The sequence below is a fragment of the Carettochelys insculpta genome, chromosome 2, assembly GCF_033958435.1.
Source record: "Carettochelys insculpta isolate YL-2023 chromosome 2, ASM3395843v1, whole genome shotgun sequence".
NCBI classification, from domain to species: domain Eukaryota; kingdom Metazoa; phylum Chordata; order Testudines; family Carettochelyidae; genus Carettochelys; species Carettochelys insculpta.
The window spans coordinates 3,639,227-3,653,376 of NC_134138.1; the positions used below are offsets into that span (position 1 = coordinate 3,639,227).

The window sequence follows — 14,150 nt, forward strand, 5'->3', positions numbered from 1 at the left end:
TCGGCACAGCCTGTTGCCTTCACCCCCTGAAGCCTGTTCTCTCCCCCTGTACGCTCCTGGGCTGATCCCAGAGTGCTCCAGTTTGGCTAACGTTGCATGTAGCTAATTTTGTCTGATGCTCTGCTGCCATCCAAGTGTGCTACAGCCACTGTATTTCCTGTAGCTAGAAAATCAGAGGCCGTCAGCTACAACATGGGAGATGAGTATCACAGAGGGAGCCGTGTTAGTCTGTAACTTCGAGAACAACAAGCAGTCCTGAGGCACCTTATAGATTAACAGAGATTTTGGAGCATGAGCTTTTGGAGGCAATGAACCGCTTTGTCAGAGCATGTCTAGGAATGAGTACAGCAGAAAGGGATCGAGGGGTTACAGTGGACCACAAGCTAAATATGAGTCAACAGTGTGATGCTGTTGCAAAAAAAGCAAACATGATTCTAGGATGCATTAACAGGTGTGTTGTGAACAAGACACGAGAAGTCATTCTCCCGCTCTACTCTGCGCTGGTTAGGCCTCAGCTGGAGTATTGTGTCCAGTTCTGGGTACCGCAGTTCAGGAAGGATGTGGAGAAACTAGAGAGGGCCCAGAAAAGAGCGACAAGAATGATTAAAGGTCTAGAGAATGTGACCTATGAAGAAAGGCTGAAAGAATTGGGCTTGTTGAGTTTGGAAAATAGAAGACTGAGGCGGGACATGATAGCGGTTTTCAGGTATCTAAAAGGGAGTCATAAGGAGGAAGGAGAAAACTTGTTCTTCTTGGCCTCTGAGGATAGAACAAGAGGCAATGGACTTAAACTGCAGCAAGGGAGGTTTAGGTTGGACATTAGGAAGAAGTTCCTCACTGTCAGGGTGGTCAAACACTGGAATAAATTGCCAAGGGAGGTTGTGGAATCTCTGTCGCTGGAGATAGTTAAGAACAGGTTAGATAGATGTCTATCAGGGATGGTGTAGACAGTACTTGGTCCTGCCATTGGGGCAGGGGGCTGGACTCGATGGCCTCTCAAGGTCCCTTCCAGTCCTAGTGTTCTCTGATTCTATGTGATGCAGCAGGTCTTTGCCCACGAAAGCCTTTGCTGCAAAATACGTTAGTCTATAAGGTGCCACGAGACTTGTTGTTGTTAACATAGGAGATGTGCTCTTGAGTCCCCGGTGCATGTCAGCTCTGAGCCCCAAGAGGGGTTACGGCCCGGGCTAGTTACTCTGGCTGCTCTTGTAGCTGATGGAGTGGGTGCGCCTCATCCCAGGGGCCCCTGCTGTGCCTTGGGAAGCCAGTTGGCTCGCTCGTCACCCCAGTGTCTCTCTGCTCCCGGCAGGGCGGTACCGAGAGGCGCTGGTGGAGCACCAGGAGGAGCTGCGCCTCCTGGAGAGCGTGGAGGATGTTATCGGCTGTGCCGTGGCCCACCGGAAGATTGGGGAGCGCCCGGCTGAGCTGGAGAACTATGAAGCTGCTTTGAAGGTAATGGGGGAGAGGGGGATAATCAGCTGCAGGGATTGGGGCTCCCCAGGAGCTGGGCTGAGAGCTACTTTCCCAGTATTCAGCCCTGCCAAAGGCCACGGGGTGAGAGGGGCAGCAAGCCAGAGCAGGGGCGACAGAATGGCTGGAGGGGTTTAAAAGGGAACACTAGGGCACATAGTGGTAACCCCTGAGCTGTCAGCCTTGCAGGGCCCAATTCAAAGCCAGCCCAGATCCATGGGGCTTGGGGGGTTTCATGCGCCCTCTTGTTCTCCTGCTCCATCAGCACCAGCGCCAGCATCTGGAGCTGGCCTGCGCTGTGTCCGACCACACTGAGCAGCAGAGGGCTTGGGCCACCATTGGCCGCACCTACATGTTCATGGCGGAGAGCGGCCAGGCTGGGGAGGCGCTCTGGGAGGCGGAGCAGGCCTTCATGAAGAGCCTGGCCATCTTGGAGGAGCAGCTGGAAGGTGAGAGCCGGGCTGGGAGCTGTGGGACACGGAGCTAGGGAGGGGAGCCATCAGCTTGGGATGTGGTGCGCCCTGGGGAGGGTCACCAGTCGGCCTCTGCCTTGGCTGTCTGACCAGACGGTCTAAGTCCCCACCTTTTACCCCTTGTCCTTGCCCCAGAGCCTGCATCTGGGATGTCCCTGGTCCCTGAGCTCCATCCCCTCCCCGAGCCGGAACTCCCTGGCCTGGCCAGGAAGGGGCAGGCCCTCAGGCTTTCATCCGGGCTTCCCATCTACTCGTGCTGGCTTGTAAGGCCCAGTTAGGCTCGCCGCCGGGATTGTGGGATATGCAGGGGCACTCAGGGACCTCCAGCCTTATCTGACCTGTCGGTTCCACACCAGGGCAGCCAGGACCGGGCCCGAGACTGTTCCGTAGGGACCTCCCAGCACTCCCACCCCATCCCTTGGGAGACAATTTGCTCAGCTCATTCGGCCAGCTGGAGGGTGAGGGGTCCAGGACCTGTCCAGCCCCTCTCTGGCCCTGGAGCTCCTGCCTTGTGGAGCCGGCTGGGTGACGGGCTGGCTCTGGCTGTCCCAGGGAAGGTGCCGCAGCGGGAGCTGAGTGAGATGAGGGCCCGGCTTTACCTCAACCTGGGCTTGGTGTACGACAGCATGAAGGACCAGGCCAGGTGCAGCCAGTACATCAAGAAGAGCATCTTCATCTCCGAGTAAGGCCCTGGCCCCTTCCTGGGGGGGGCGGGTGGTGGTGCTGATAGGCCGAAGGCCCCTCTGAAGAGCTCCTGTGTTTCCCTGGGGTTCACCCTCTGCTGGTGGCTGCAGCCGTTTGGCTCAGGAAACCGGCTGGTGCTGTGGCTGGGGGGTGTCAGGTGGGGGCACAGGGCTCAGGGGTTTCCTGAGGACGTGAATGGGCGGGCGACCCTGGGGGTGACCCGTCTCCCTCTAGGCAGACTCACCTCTACGAAGACCTGTACCGGGCCTACTTCAATCTGGGCCACATCCACCTGCGGGAGGGGCAGCACTCCAAGGCCATGCGCTGCCTGGAGCGGGCGCGCGACTGCGCCCACACCATGAAGGAGAAGTGCATGGAGAGTGAGTGCTGTGCCGGCATCGCCCAGGTGAGGGCAGCGGGGAGCCCGTACTTGGCCCCCAAGCTCTTCCCCCTGGGGCCTGACCACCCAGCATGGCCAGCAAGGGGACAGCCCCCTCCCCCCCGCCAGGCCAGCACCCTTTGGTAGTTGGACCTCTCTGCCCCTCCCCTTGCTGACCCTGCTGCCCTGGGGCCTTGCAGGTGCTCCTCAGCCTGGGGGACTTTGTGGCCGCCAGGCGCTCGCTGAAGAAGGCCTACGTGCTGGGCTCCCAGCAGCCCCAGCAGCGCGAGAGCATCCGCAGGAACCTGCGTTACGCTGAGGGGGCTCGGGTTGGGGCTCCCTGCGACACGGCGCGGGGGGGGCTGAGGGGACCCAGTGGCCTGTGCAGCTGGCCGGGAGGAGGTTGGGTGTCACTCCCCAGGGCTCAGCCCAGGCTGACTGGGGCTGGGAGCTCTCCACCTCTGGCTCTCAGTGCAGCCCCTCCCCTTCACAGCCCTGTGTGGCTTGTGGCTCCTGGGGCGGTGCCCGCCCCCCCACCCCCGTGTCACAGGCACGCCCAGGGAAAGGTGCCGCGGCTTCTCGGGTGCAGGGCCGCGCTTGCACAGGCCACTCCTGACAGGGCTTCTGGCACATCCCCGACGTAGCCCCAGTGGCACCACAGGGCGGTGCTTTGACACTGACCCCGCACCAGCCCAGGGGGGCAGCGAAGGGGGCTCGGCAGGTGCTCACTGTCCCAGAGGCCTGCAGGCTGGGTTGGGTGAGGGGGACCTTGGTCCCCACATACCCCTTCACCTGTGGCTCCCCTACCTGCCCTGAGCCTCTAGGGGGAAGAACCCAGCCCACCCCCGGTGCGTGCCACTCACACTGCTGGCCTCTCCCCCAGCCATGAAGGTCAGCCATCTGCAGGAGGCTCTGGAGGAGGCAGTGCCCGGCGACTTGCAGACAGCCCTGGGCCTGTGTGAGCAGCTGGGGGACCTGTTCTCCAAGCATGGGGACTATCGCCGGGCGGTGGAGTTCTACCAGAGGCAGGTGGGTGAGGGCTGCCCCTGCTCTCGGCCTGTGGGCTGGGGGAGGACCAGGCTGCCTGGAGGCTGGGCTCCGTGCATGGTAAGGGGCTGGTTCCGCTTCCTCCTAGCCGCCGAAGTGCTGCCAAGCTCTGGCCCGAGGGCAGGGGCACCCGCTCAGATTCCTGCAGGCAGCAGGGATGGGGCTGGGCGAGCCCTGCGGGGGCGGGCGGCCACCCCGGGCACAGCATGCTGTGGACGGTGTCTCTGGCAGCTGCGCTACGCCGAGTCCCTCCAGAAGCCTGAGCAGGAGCTGGCTGTGATCCACGTCTCTCTGGCTACCACCTTTGCGGACCTGAGGGAGCCCGGCCGGGCGGTCCAGCACTACCAGACGGAGCTGGCGCTGCGGCGAGGAAACCCACTGGAGGTGAGGGGGCGGCCTGGGCTCTGCCTTCTGCCCGCCGGTCTCACCCTGCAGGGCCTGGGGACCCTGTGCTGGGCTTGGCCGTGCTCTGGGGAGTTGCGGGAGGGGAGCTCAGCTAGCAAGCAGGGCCTGGCTGGGCCCCACAGCTCGGGAGCAGGGAAGGAGGGTGGGGCAGGAGTAAGAGTCAGGATGGCAAAGGAGTTGCTCTTTGTCACTTACCCCGTGCCCCTGGGTGGGCTCCCTGCCAGTGGAGCTGGACTGGTGGGGGGAAGCTAATCCCATTGTCTGTGTGCCCCAGGAGGGGAAGACCTGGCTGAACATCGCCCTGGCCAGGGAGGAGGCTGGCGAAGGCTACGAGGCCCTGGAGCCCTGCTTTCAGAGCGCGCTCCGGTGCGCGGAGCAGGCTGGGGAGCCCAGGCTGCAGGTGAGGGGACGGGCCCAAAGCTGCTGCCCAATGGGGATGCCAGTGCTCGCCTGCAGCACCCCCTTCAGGCTGGGCAGCTGGCAGTGCCCCTCCCGGGGTCCCCCGAGCCTGCGATAACTGAGACTGGCACCCAGGAGTCCTCCCAGCCCCCCGCCCTACGCACAACACCTCCCTGCTAGGGCCTGTGGCCGAAAGTGCTGGTTTCTGGCCCCCTCCCGCTTCCAGGCTCTGCTCCTTGTTGGCACATGCCCGGGAGGGACCGTGCTGCTCACCTGCCGGGGAGCCCAGGCTGCACCCAGCTCCTCCTGCGCCAGCACAGCAGAAAGGCAGGGGAAGGGCGTGGGGTGCCGGGGCTCGGAGCTGAAAGGCGCCCAGGGCAGCTGCGGTGCTGGGGCTGGACTCGAGAGTGCCTAGCCAGCGTCCTCCCCTCACTCGTAGCCTGTCTGCTGGGCCAGGCTGGGGGGCCTGGCAGCTGCTCCAGTGGTCAGTGCTGGGAGCTGCTCCTTCTGGGCTAGGCAGGGGCTGGGGGACCTGGGAGCTGCTCCAATGGTCAGTGCCCTGGCCTTGCTCCCTGCAGGGCCCCTTCAGGCCTGGGCGGGGGGCCTGGGGACTGCCTTAAAGGCCAGCGCCCCCAGCTGACAAGGCCTGGGCTAGCAGCCCTGGGAGCGCCCAACCCCATCTGCGGCTGGGCAGGGTGATCAGCTCTTCCTTTCACCCCCCCAGCGGCAAATCCTACAGCACCTTCACCCCCTGCAGCAGAAGTGGGGGCGCCCTGAGGCCCCCGACACGCTGGCCAGGCTTCAGGGCCTGTGCCGCTCGCAGGGCTGGAGCAGCGCCGGGGACAGCTGGGGGGAGGACGGGGAGAAGGAGGAGGAGGAGGAGGAGGAGGAGAGCAGCGAGCCCCTGGAGGAGAGCGACCTGGAGCTGTCTGAGAGCGGTGAGTGGGCCGGCTGGGGGGGATGGGGAGGGGGCTGGAGCCGAGTCCCGGCCGGGTGAGGCTGTAGCCCTGCGCGTCTGCCTGGCGCGGGCCCCCCTTTGGCAGGGTGGGGGCTGTATTGGAGCCGGGTGCCTCACTCAGGCCTGTGCGTTCCAGACGGGGAGGAAGATGACCTGGACGGCTACAGCAAGAGCGTGCCTGGCCGCCGCAGGATCGCCAAGGTGAGGCTGGGCCTGGGCGCAGCGTCCTCGCCCCGTGGGGCCGTCGCTCCAGCTCCTGCACCGGCGAGGCCGGATCCCGGGGTGCTGCACGGGGCGGGGGGCCGAGGGGGCTGGCTCTGATCTGGGGCCCCCGGGCAGTGCTGACCCCGCCTCCGCCCTCCCTGTGCCCTGCAGTGGAACCGGCGCAACGACCGGGGTGAGGCCCCGCTGCACCGCGCCTGCATCGACGGGAACCTGCGCCGGGTCCATTTCTTCCTGGAGCAGGTGGGAGCCGCTCCTCGTTCCCGGGCAGGGCGCCCTGGGGTACCTTCCGTCGGCCCGTGGGGGCGGCTGGCTGGGGTCGCGGCGTCCCTCTGCTCTGGCCCTCACAGCCCCCAGCAGGGGACGCGTTCAGCAAGTGTGTCCTGCCTGCAGGGCGCGTGGGAGTGAGCCAGGTAGGCACTGGGCACTGGGGCAGCTTCCCGGCCTGGCCCGCAGGGAGGGCAGCTGGAGGGGGAGATCCTGCGGGAGTTGGCATGAAGCCCAGCAGGGCACCTGGCCCCCACGTAACCCTCATGCCTGTTCATGTCTCTTTCCTCCTGGGGGCAGGGCCACCCCCTGAACCCACGGGATTATTGCGGCTGGACCCCGCTGCACGAGGCCTGTAACCACGGGCACCTGGGTGAGTGGTGAGGAGGGTGGGAGGGTTTCGGTGTGGGGGGCGGATGACGGCAGGGGCTGGAACGGGTGATGGGGGCTGGCTGGAGGGGGCCCTGGTGCTGCCACCCAGCAGTAACTGCTGGCTCCTGTGCCCAGAGATCGTGCAGCTGCTGCTGGAGCGTGGTGCCTCCATCGATGACCCCGGGGGCCCAGGCTGCGAGGGGATCACCCCCCTGCACGACGCTCTCAACTGCGGCCACTTCGACGTGGCCGAGCTGCTGCTCCAGAGGGGCGCGTCGGCGGTGCTGAGGAACACCAAGGTGGGGGAGCAGCGGCCTGTGGGCGGGCGCTGGGCTCGGCACCCCTGCACAGCTGTGGGGTTTCTGGGGGCGGCCCTGAGGCTTAGCCCCTCCATTTTATCCGCCGCAGGGCCTGAGCCTTCTGGGCACCCTCCGGGAGTGGGTGAGGATGTACGGCCGGGACCTGGACCAGGAGACGCGCCAGCGCTGCCGAGCCATGGAGCAGCTGCTCAAGGAGGCGGTGGTGGGGCGAGGTGAGGCCGGGTGGGAGTGGTGCTGTGGGGGGGCATCTCTTGGGGGCTGGGCCCAACTCATGGGGTTCCCTGTCTCCCGCCCAGCAGCAGAGGTGGCTCAGCCCCCACAGGATGTGCCGCAGAGCCAGCTGTTTGATGCGGAGCTCTCTGAGCCGCTGACACCCCCCCACTCAGCTGTGGCCCCCCAGCCCCAGAGTGGGGGCCCCTCCACGAAGGCGACTGCGCCCTGCAGGATCCTGACCCAGCGTGGCCGGCAGGGGCCAGAGTGCTGGGCCAAGCTGGACGAGTGCATGACCCCGTTCCGGCCCGTCAAGAAGAGGCAGCGGCTCCTGAGCCTGAGGGCGCCGGGGGAGGAGAGCTGGGTGCTGGGGTTCCTCGGGCGGGCAGAGCCTGGGCTGCCCCCCGCTGGCACCGGGCAGGCCAAGTACGAAGCAGCCATCCATGGCGTGGGCAGTGCCCAGTCCTGCCAGGTCCCTGAGCCGGTGCCGGCCGAGGCCTCTGCCAGGCCGGCCCTGATCCCAGCCGAGGAGTACGTGGGGGATGACTGGCTGGAGGACGACCTGGGGGCGAGCCGGGAGCCCCGCAAGAGGAGCCACCGGCGCCCGGGGGAGTCGGGCTCGGACTCAGGGGGCACCAGTGGGTCTGAGAGCGACGGCGCAGCCCCCTTCCCAGCTGCTCTGCCCCAGAAGAGGAGGGCCCGGCAAAGCCGCCTCACCCAGATAGTGGACAGGACGTCGCTGGCTCGGTCCCGCGGGCGCCAGGCCCTGGTGGCTCCGGAGCCAGCCGCTGGTCTGAGGCCCGTAAACGGCAGTGGAGAGGCCCCACAGGTGAGGTGCTGGGGGTGCACAACAGCAAGGGAGTCCCCTGGGCTGTCTCTTGGGTCTTGACTCCCCTCTCCTGTTCCCAGGCCCCACTGCTGGCTGCAGCCCCGACTCGGCCACCCCCCATCCGAGTGCGGGTCCGGGTCCAAGACAACGTCTTCCTCATCCCCGTGCCTCACAGGTGAGAGCCGCCTCGCATCCTTCCTCCCAGCGTGGCCCAGAGCCCGGGAGTCCTGCCCCCCCAGCCGGGTCTGGGGCAACATTAGCAGCACCCTCGGAGGGGTCCAGCTCCCAGGCAGCGCCAGGGGGTCAGGGACTTGGGGTAACAGGGCCATTCCCCTCTGCCACTGGGGGGGCTGCCCTGTTCCTGCCCCACCCTGGGAGGGCGGGCTGGGGGCCTGGTTCTGGTGGGGCGCTCTGGCTCAGCCCTTCCCTTCCCTTCCCTTGCAGTGGCCTCGAGAGATGCCCGGTGGCGTGGCTGGCAGAGCAGGCGGCCCAGCGCCACTACCAGGCCTGTGGCCTGCTGCCCCAGCTCACCCTCAAGAAGGAAGGGGCACTGCTGGCTCCCCAGGATCTCATCGTGGACGTCCTGCAAAGCAACGAGGAGGTGAGGGGCACCCGAGCCAGGATTGGCGCTTCCAGGGCTGGGCCCACCAGGTCCCCCTGTAGGCCGCTGAAGGGTCGTGGTGGGGCCCATCACTGTGGACTCTGCACCAACCGGCAGGGCCCAGATGACTGGGAGCTCGGAGGTCTGGCTTCACCCCTCACTGGCGATGCCCTTCCCCTTGTGTTTGAGCCTGCCAGTGCTGCCCAGCCAGCCGGCCTTCCTTCCTACCCATAGGGCTCTCGTCTGCCTTGCAGGTGTTGGCAGAGGTGCAGTCCTGGGACCTGCCCCCGCTCGCCGACCGGTATCGCAAGGCCTGTTGCAGCCTGGCCGTGGGTAAGGGGATGCCACGGACCCTGCTGCCTGCCTGCGTGTGGGAACCGTTGGATGTACAGGGTCTCGCTGGGTTTTGTAGCGCCTCAGGGCGGTCAGCCGGCTGGGGAGAGTGCCACCCGGCCCGTGGGGGGGACAGGCAGGAGGGGCTCCAGTGGGAAGGCTGGTCCAGGGGGCTTGGGCACAGCTGTGCCACCATCTGCGTGTGTGACCTCGGGCAAGTCCCTCAGTCTCCGGGTCACTGGCCCAGCTACGGAAGGGGACAGAGGTGGAATGTGGCTTCGGGTGGACAGATTGGCACCCCCAGGGCCGTGCTACATGCCAGGGGAAGACCTGTCCAGCATCCGCTGAATGGTGCGCAATGTCAGGAGCCCCCGGTTGCGGCTGCCCCCCACGTGGTGCTGGGCGGGGGGAGGGTGCCCCCGGTCGCGGCTGCCCCCCACGTGGTGCTGGGCGGGGGGAGGGTGCCCTCGGTCGCGGCTGCCCCCCACGTGGTGCTGGGCAGGGGGAGGGTGTCCTCGGTTGCGGCTGCCCCCCACCCTCTCCCTGGCTGCTTGGCTCTAGCCCCGGCCAGGCAGCAGCTGGCTGGGAGCTCGTCAGTCTGGGTGCCCCACAGCGACTGGTCTTCCCTCATGGACTCCTGTTGCAGGCAAGCACCGGCTTCTGCTGAAGATGATGGAGCTGCAGGAGTCGGGCCCCTCGTTCAGCACCTGTGGCCTCTCCTTGCACCAACCCCACCTCACCCCACTCCTGCGTGCCCTCAAGCTGCACAGCTCCATCCGCCAGCTGCGGCTGGCTGGGACGGGGCTGGACGATGGCCTGGCTGCCGAGCTGCTGGCTACGCTGGGCACCATGCCCAGCCTGGCCCTCCTCGACCTGTCGGCCAACCAGCTCGGTGCTGAGGGGCTCCGCGCGCTGGCAGCAGGGCTGCCCTCCCAAGCGGTCTTCCAGGTTGGCTTGTGGGTGTGTCCAGCACCTCCCTTCCCCTCAACGGCAGGTGGGAGGGGCCCCGGCCTCCCGCCTGAACCCCGGAGACACAAGCAGGTTCGGGGACCCCCAAGCTGCCCATCCTGGCGCTCTGGGCTACGGCTCTGGCACTGCTGGTGTAAAGGGCCCTGATGAGCTCCTGCCAGGGCTGCCCTGATGGACACCAGGGGCTCCCCGGATCAGGGAGGGGTAAGCTGTGGCCGTGCTGGTGCCAAGGTGCCTGCTCCTAGGTCCTTCTGGGGAGGGGCTGGTTGTGAGGGTCCCTGTAGCATGGGGGGGGCTCTGCTGCTCCGTCCCTTCTCTGGGGCTGAGGCTGCCGCTGTGGTCCTCCCAGCGGGGGTGCAGCCCCAACTGTCTGGCGGCACAGGGCAGAGCCCAGCAGGTTGGGGTGACTCCTCCGCCCCTGTTGTTCCAGAGCCTGGAAGAGCTGGACCTCAGCCTGAACCCCCTAGGGGACAAGAGCTGCGAGGCCCTGGCCTGCCTGGTTCGAGCCTGCCCGGTCCTGACCACGCTCCGGCTGCAGGCCTGTGGCTTCTCTGAGGCTTTTGGGCAGCACCAGCGCCTCCTGCTGGCCAACAGCCTGAAAGGTAAGTGCCCCTGCACTCCCCCAGCCCCGAGTGGGGGCACAGCAGGCGTGGCCTCATGGTACAGGTGGTGCCCTCCCTTGTGGCTCCCCTCCCCCAGCGCCACGGTCTACAGGCTAGGCCCCCCTGTGACACAGAGGCACTGCCAGGCGGGCCCCATTCACTGGGACGGGGCCTACAGCTTGGGGGTGAGGATGGTTCCACTCATGGAAAGAATGCGGACCGCTGTCCTGTCTGGTCTCTGCCAGCTTCTGCCCCACAGCTCGCAGCTACCCAGGCCTGGGCTTGCCTCAGTCTTGCCCCACAGCCACCACGCCCTGGGTTCCCTGCCAGGTCTGCCCCACAGCAGCCTGCTCTGCCGTTCTTTCCCAGTGCAGGCCTGTTGGGTGCCTGAGTTTCCAGTTAGGCAGCTATGGACAGGCCCTCCGCCAAGCTCCCAGCCTCCTTTATCTGCCCGGGCCAGACGGCAGCTGGCTCACTCTTAACACACTGTCTCTCCCGCATGCCCCGGCCCAGGAGCTGTGCACCTGAAGACCCTCGCTTTGTCCCACAATGCCCTGGGCTCCAGCGGCCTGCAGCTGCTGCTCAGGAGTCTGCCCTACGCCACCCGGAAATTGGCTCGGTGGCGGCCCGCCTAGGCGAGCCTCTCGTGGATCCGGTGGTCAGGTGCCTGACACAGATACGGGTGCAAGGGGGTCCTGCAGTAACCCTTCTCTGGCTGCAGGAGTTGCAGGAGCTCTGCACGTGGCAGGGGAGCCCCTTTTGTCCTGGGGCTGTGGGCCTCTCACGCAGCTGGCTCTGCCCTGACTGGCTCAGCTGTGGTGTGTGGCTTTGGGCTCAGCCCCCCCCGTTCCATTCCAGCAGGGATGTGCGCTCACCCACCTGGCTCTCTCTGGGAACCACCTGAATGATGAGGCTGTCGCAGAGCTGGCCAGGTAAAGGGGCAGCGCTGGGGTCCCTGGGCCAGGGGCTTTGCTGTGGGGCAGAAGGTAATGGGGTGGGTGTGTGACACCAACCTTCACCCAGCTGGGTCCTATGCGGAGTGATCTCCTGCTGGGTAGGAGCCGTGGGGTGGCTGGGCCCAGCAGCTAGCCCATGGGGACATAGTAGGAAGAGAGCCTGAGTGAGAGGTAAGGTGGCCATGTTCGCCTTTAGCCCACTGGCCACCTTCTGTCCCTGCATTGTGCTTTTCTGGGCCACCAGGTGAACCCCGTCCCGTAAAAAGAGACGGAGTGGGAAGGGAGTCTGAGCCACAAGCCCTTGGGTGGGAGGCCTGGTGAGCGGCAGGACCTGCCTCCAAAACCGGGCGTACGTGGATTGGTGGTCGGGTGGAGCTGCTGGTTCTACTACTGCACTTCACCTGTCCAGCTGCCTCCCTTCCCCGTCGCACCTTGTGCTCCCTGGGGGTCTCGCTCCAAGGCTGCAGTGCCAGCACACCGCACATCTAACACCTAGCCCCCAGGGAGTGGGTGGGCCATGGGGCAGCGGTGCATTGTGGGTGAGCCGAGAGGCATGGGGCTGTTTGACTCTCTTGGTCCCAGGTGCCTCCAGGTTTGTCCCACTTTGATCTCCCTGGATTTGTCTGCGAACCCAGAGGTTACCAGCGGGGGCTTGCAGATGCTGCTGTCAGCGCTGGGGGAGAGGTGCCAGGGGCTGCAATACCTCAGCCTGGCAGGTGAGGGGGTGAAGGGCTCCAAGATCCCTGGGTTGTGGAGGGGTCCTGCTTCCCTGCACCTGGCAGGGCCGGGGGAGCATCACACTGCCCTCGCTGGAGGGACTGAGAGGTGATCCTGAGGGGGCAGGGGCAGGCTGTGAGCCCTGGAGTTTTGCTCCTGATCCAGCAGAGCCCCCGGCCTGGCTGGCGCTGCCGAGTTGCTTCTCTCTCCGTAGTGGTGTGCAGAGCAGAGCAGAGCAGAGCAGAGCAGAGCAGAGGAGGCAGGACTGGAGTAGCGAGGGGGCTGGAGCTGATAGAAAGGGCACAAGGGGGGTCACCCAGCCTGTCCCCTCTTGGACCGGGTCCAGGATTCTCAGTGCGCCACAGTGGCTACAACGGCCTGTTTCCTTCCCGCAGGCTGCAGGGTGCGAGGCCCATTGGACAGCACCACGTGGGCCCGGGTCTCTGCCAACGTGCGTGAGCTGCGGCTCTGCAGCCGGCAGCTGAGCGGCAGCAACCAGCGGGGCGTGGGTGAGTCCTGGCTTGGCCCCCCGGGCACCTCTCTGAGCGCAGTCACGCAGCACCACAAGCTCTTCTGTAAGAGCATCTGAAGTGCCCGACCGCTCGCAGCTGGAGCACACAAGAGGCCCATCCTGCTTGGGGCTGTGGCTGCTCGCAGAGGGAACTTGGGCAGACGTGAGGAACCAGGCACGGTGACTGGCCTGTGCCAGCGACTTTTCTGCACTCAGAACTCAGGCCTGGCCCATGGGGAGGGGCAGGACCTGGCTGCTGCTGCTGCACAACCTGTTCTTTCTGGGGGCCCAGAGCCCTGCAGCTTCCCCCCACCTGGCACCAGTGCAAGCTGAGAAGGGAGCTGCTGGTCCCATCGTAACCAAAGGAGGCAGGGCCCCGGCTGCTGTTGTGGAACTGGGCCTGTCTGCCTCGGGCTCCGAGCACCAGAACGCTGCAGGACTCTGCCCCATGGGGGTCCCTGGGCTTTGGAACCAAGGCCTCGGCTGTGTCCCCAGGAGGCAGTGAGCTACCGGGCCTGTGCTGCTAACAGAGAGGGGTGGCAAGTCCCAGAGTGTCCCCGGAGAGCTGGCTTCCAACCTGTGGTGTCTCACCAGCTGCAGTCACACCTGCGCAGCAGAACCCTGGGGCTGCGGGCAGGGCTGGGGGGTTGGCTCCTGGGGCAGCACTGGCCTTGGAGCAGGCTCTGAAGCCAGCGTGGGGAAATAAGCTGCCAGAGACTGAAGGCGGCCACCTGCAGAAGATCCCTTCCCTACTGCACGTCTCCCCACACAGGTGGAGGGTGATATTTTATTTGTCCCCCATTCCCGAGCTGTACAGGTTCTAGCTCTGCCCTGCCAGTGGCCACTGGACTAGTTCAGACAGACTTATTAGCTGGCTGGTGTTTTCTTGGCTGCACAGGGTGGGCTTCTGCCTGGTGCAGGGGCCTGGGAAACCAATCAATAAAGTGCTGTATGTCTCCTCTGCTCCAGGCCTGCGTTGTGCCACCCTGCAGGCAGTGACGCAGAGACCTGGCCCTCTGCTGCTTGGGCCAGAGCTCTGTACCCTGCCAGCCTTCTCCCCCTCTGGACAGCTGTTTGACACCCCCCACCCTCATTTCCCAGGCTCCCCTGCATCCTGGGGCATGACCTGTTGGCAGCAAGGGTGGAGCGCCCTGCCTTAGCCAGCTGCTGTGGCACCCAGAAAATCTGAGCTGATGGGCTGGTCCAGGCCCTGAGTACAGGTGCAGGGGCTGTGCCTGCTTCTCCCACCCAGCAAGAGCCACAGCACCGCAGGCGAGCCAGCATGGGGGTTTATTACCGCAGGTGTACAAGTCTCCCGCCCTGCTTGCAGGACTCACGGGGAGGTAGGAGAGGAGACAGGCTGGCTGGAGCTGGCCCAGTGTGAATGTGCCCTGCAGCAGCACAGTTCACCTTGACTCAGCCCTAA

The 14,150-nt window shown here is 65.6% G+C and overlaps 1 protein-coding gene and 1 pseudogene across 1 annotated transcript in view; one reads left to right on the top strand and one right to left on the bottom strand.

Annotated features, from left to right (window-relative positions):
- LOC142009057 (vacuolar protein sorting-associated protein 28 homolog) overlaps nt 1–14,150 on the bottom strand; it is a 251,897-nt gene that overhangs the window by 153,661 nt on the left and 84,086 nt on the right. The window lies entirely within an intron of this gene.
- LOC142009027 (tonsoku-like protein) lies at nt 1,808–12,804 on the top strand (annotated as a pseudogene).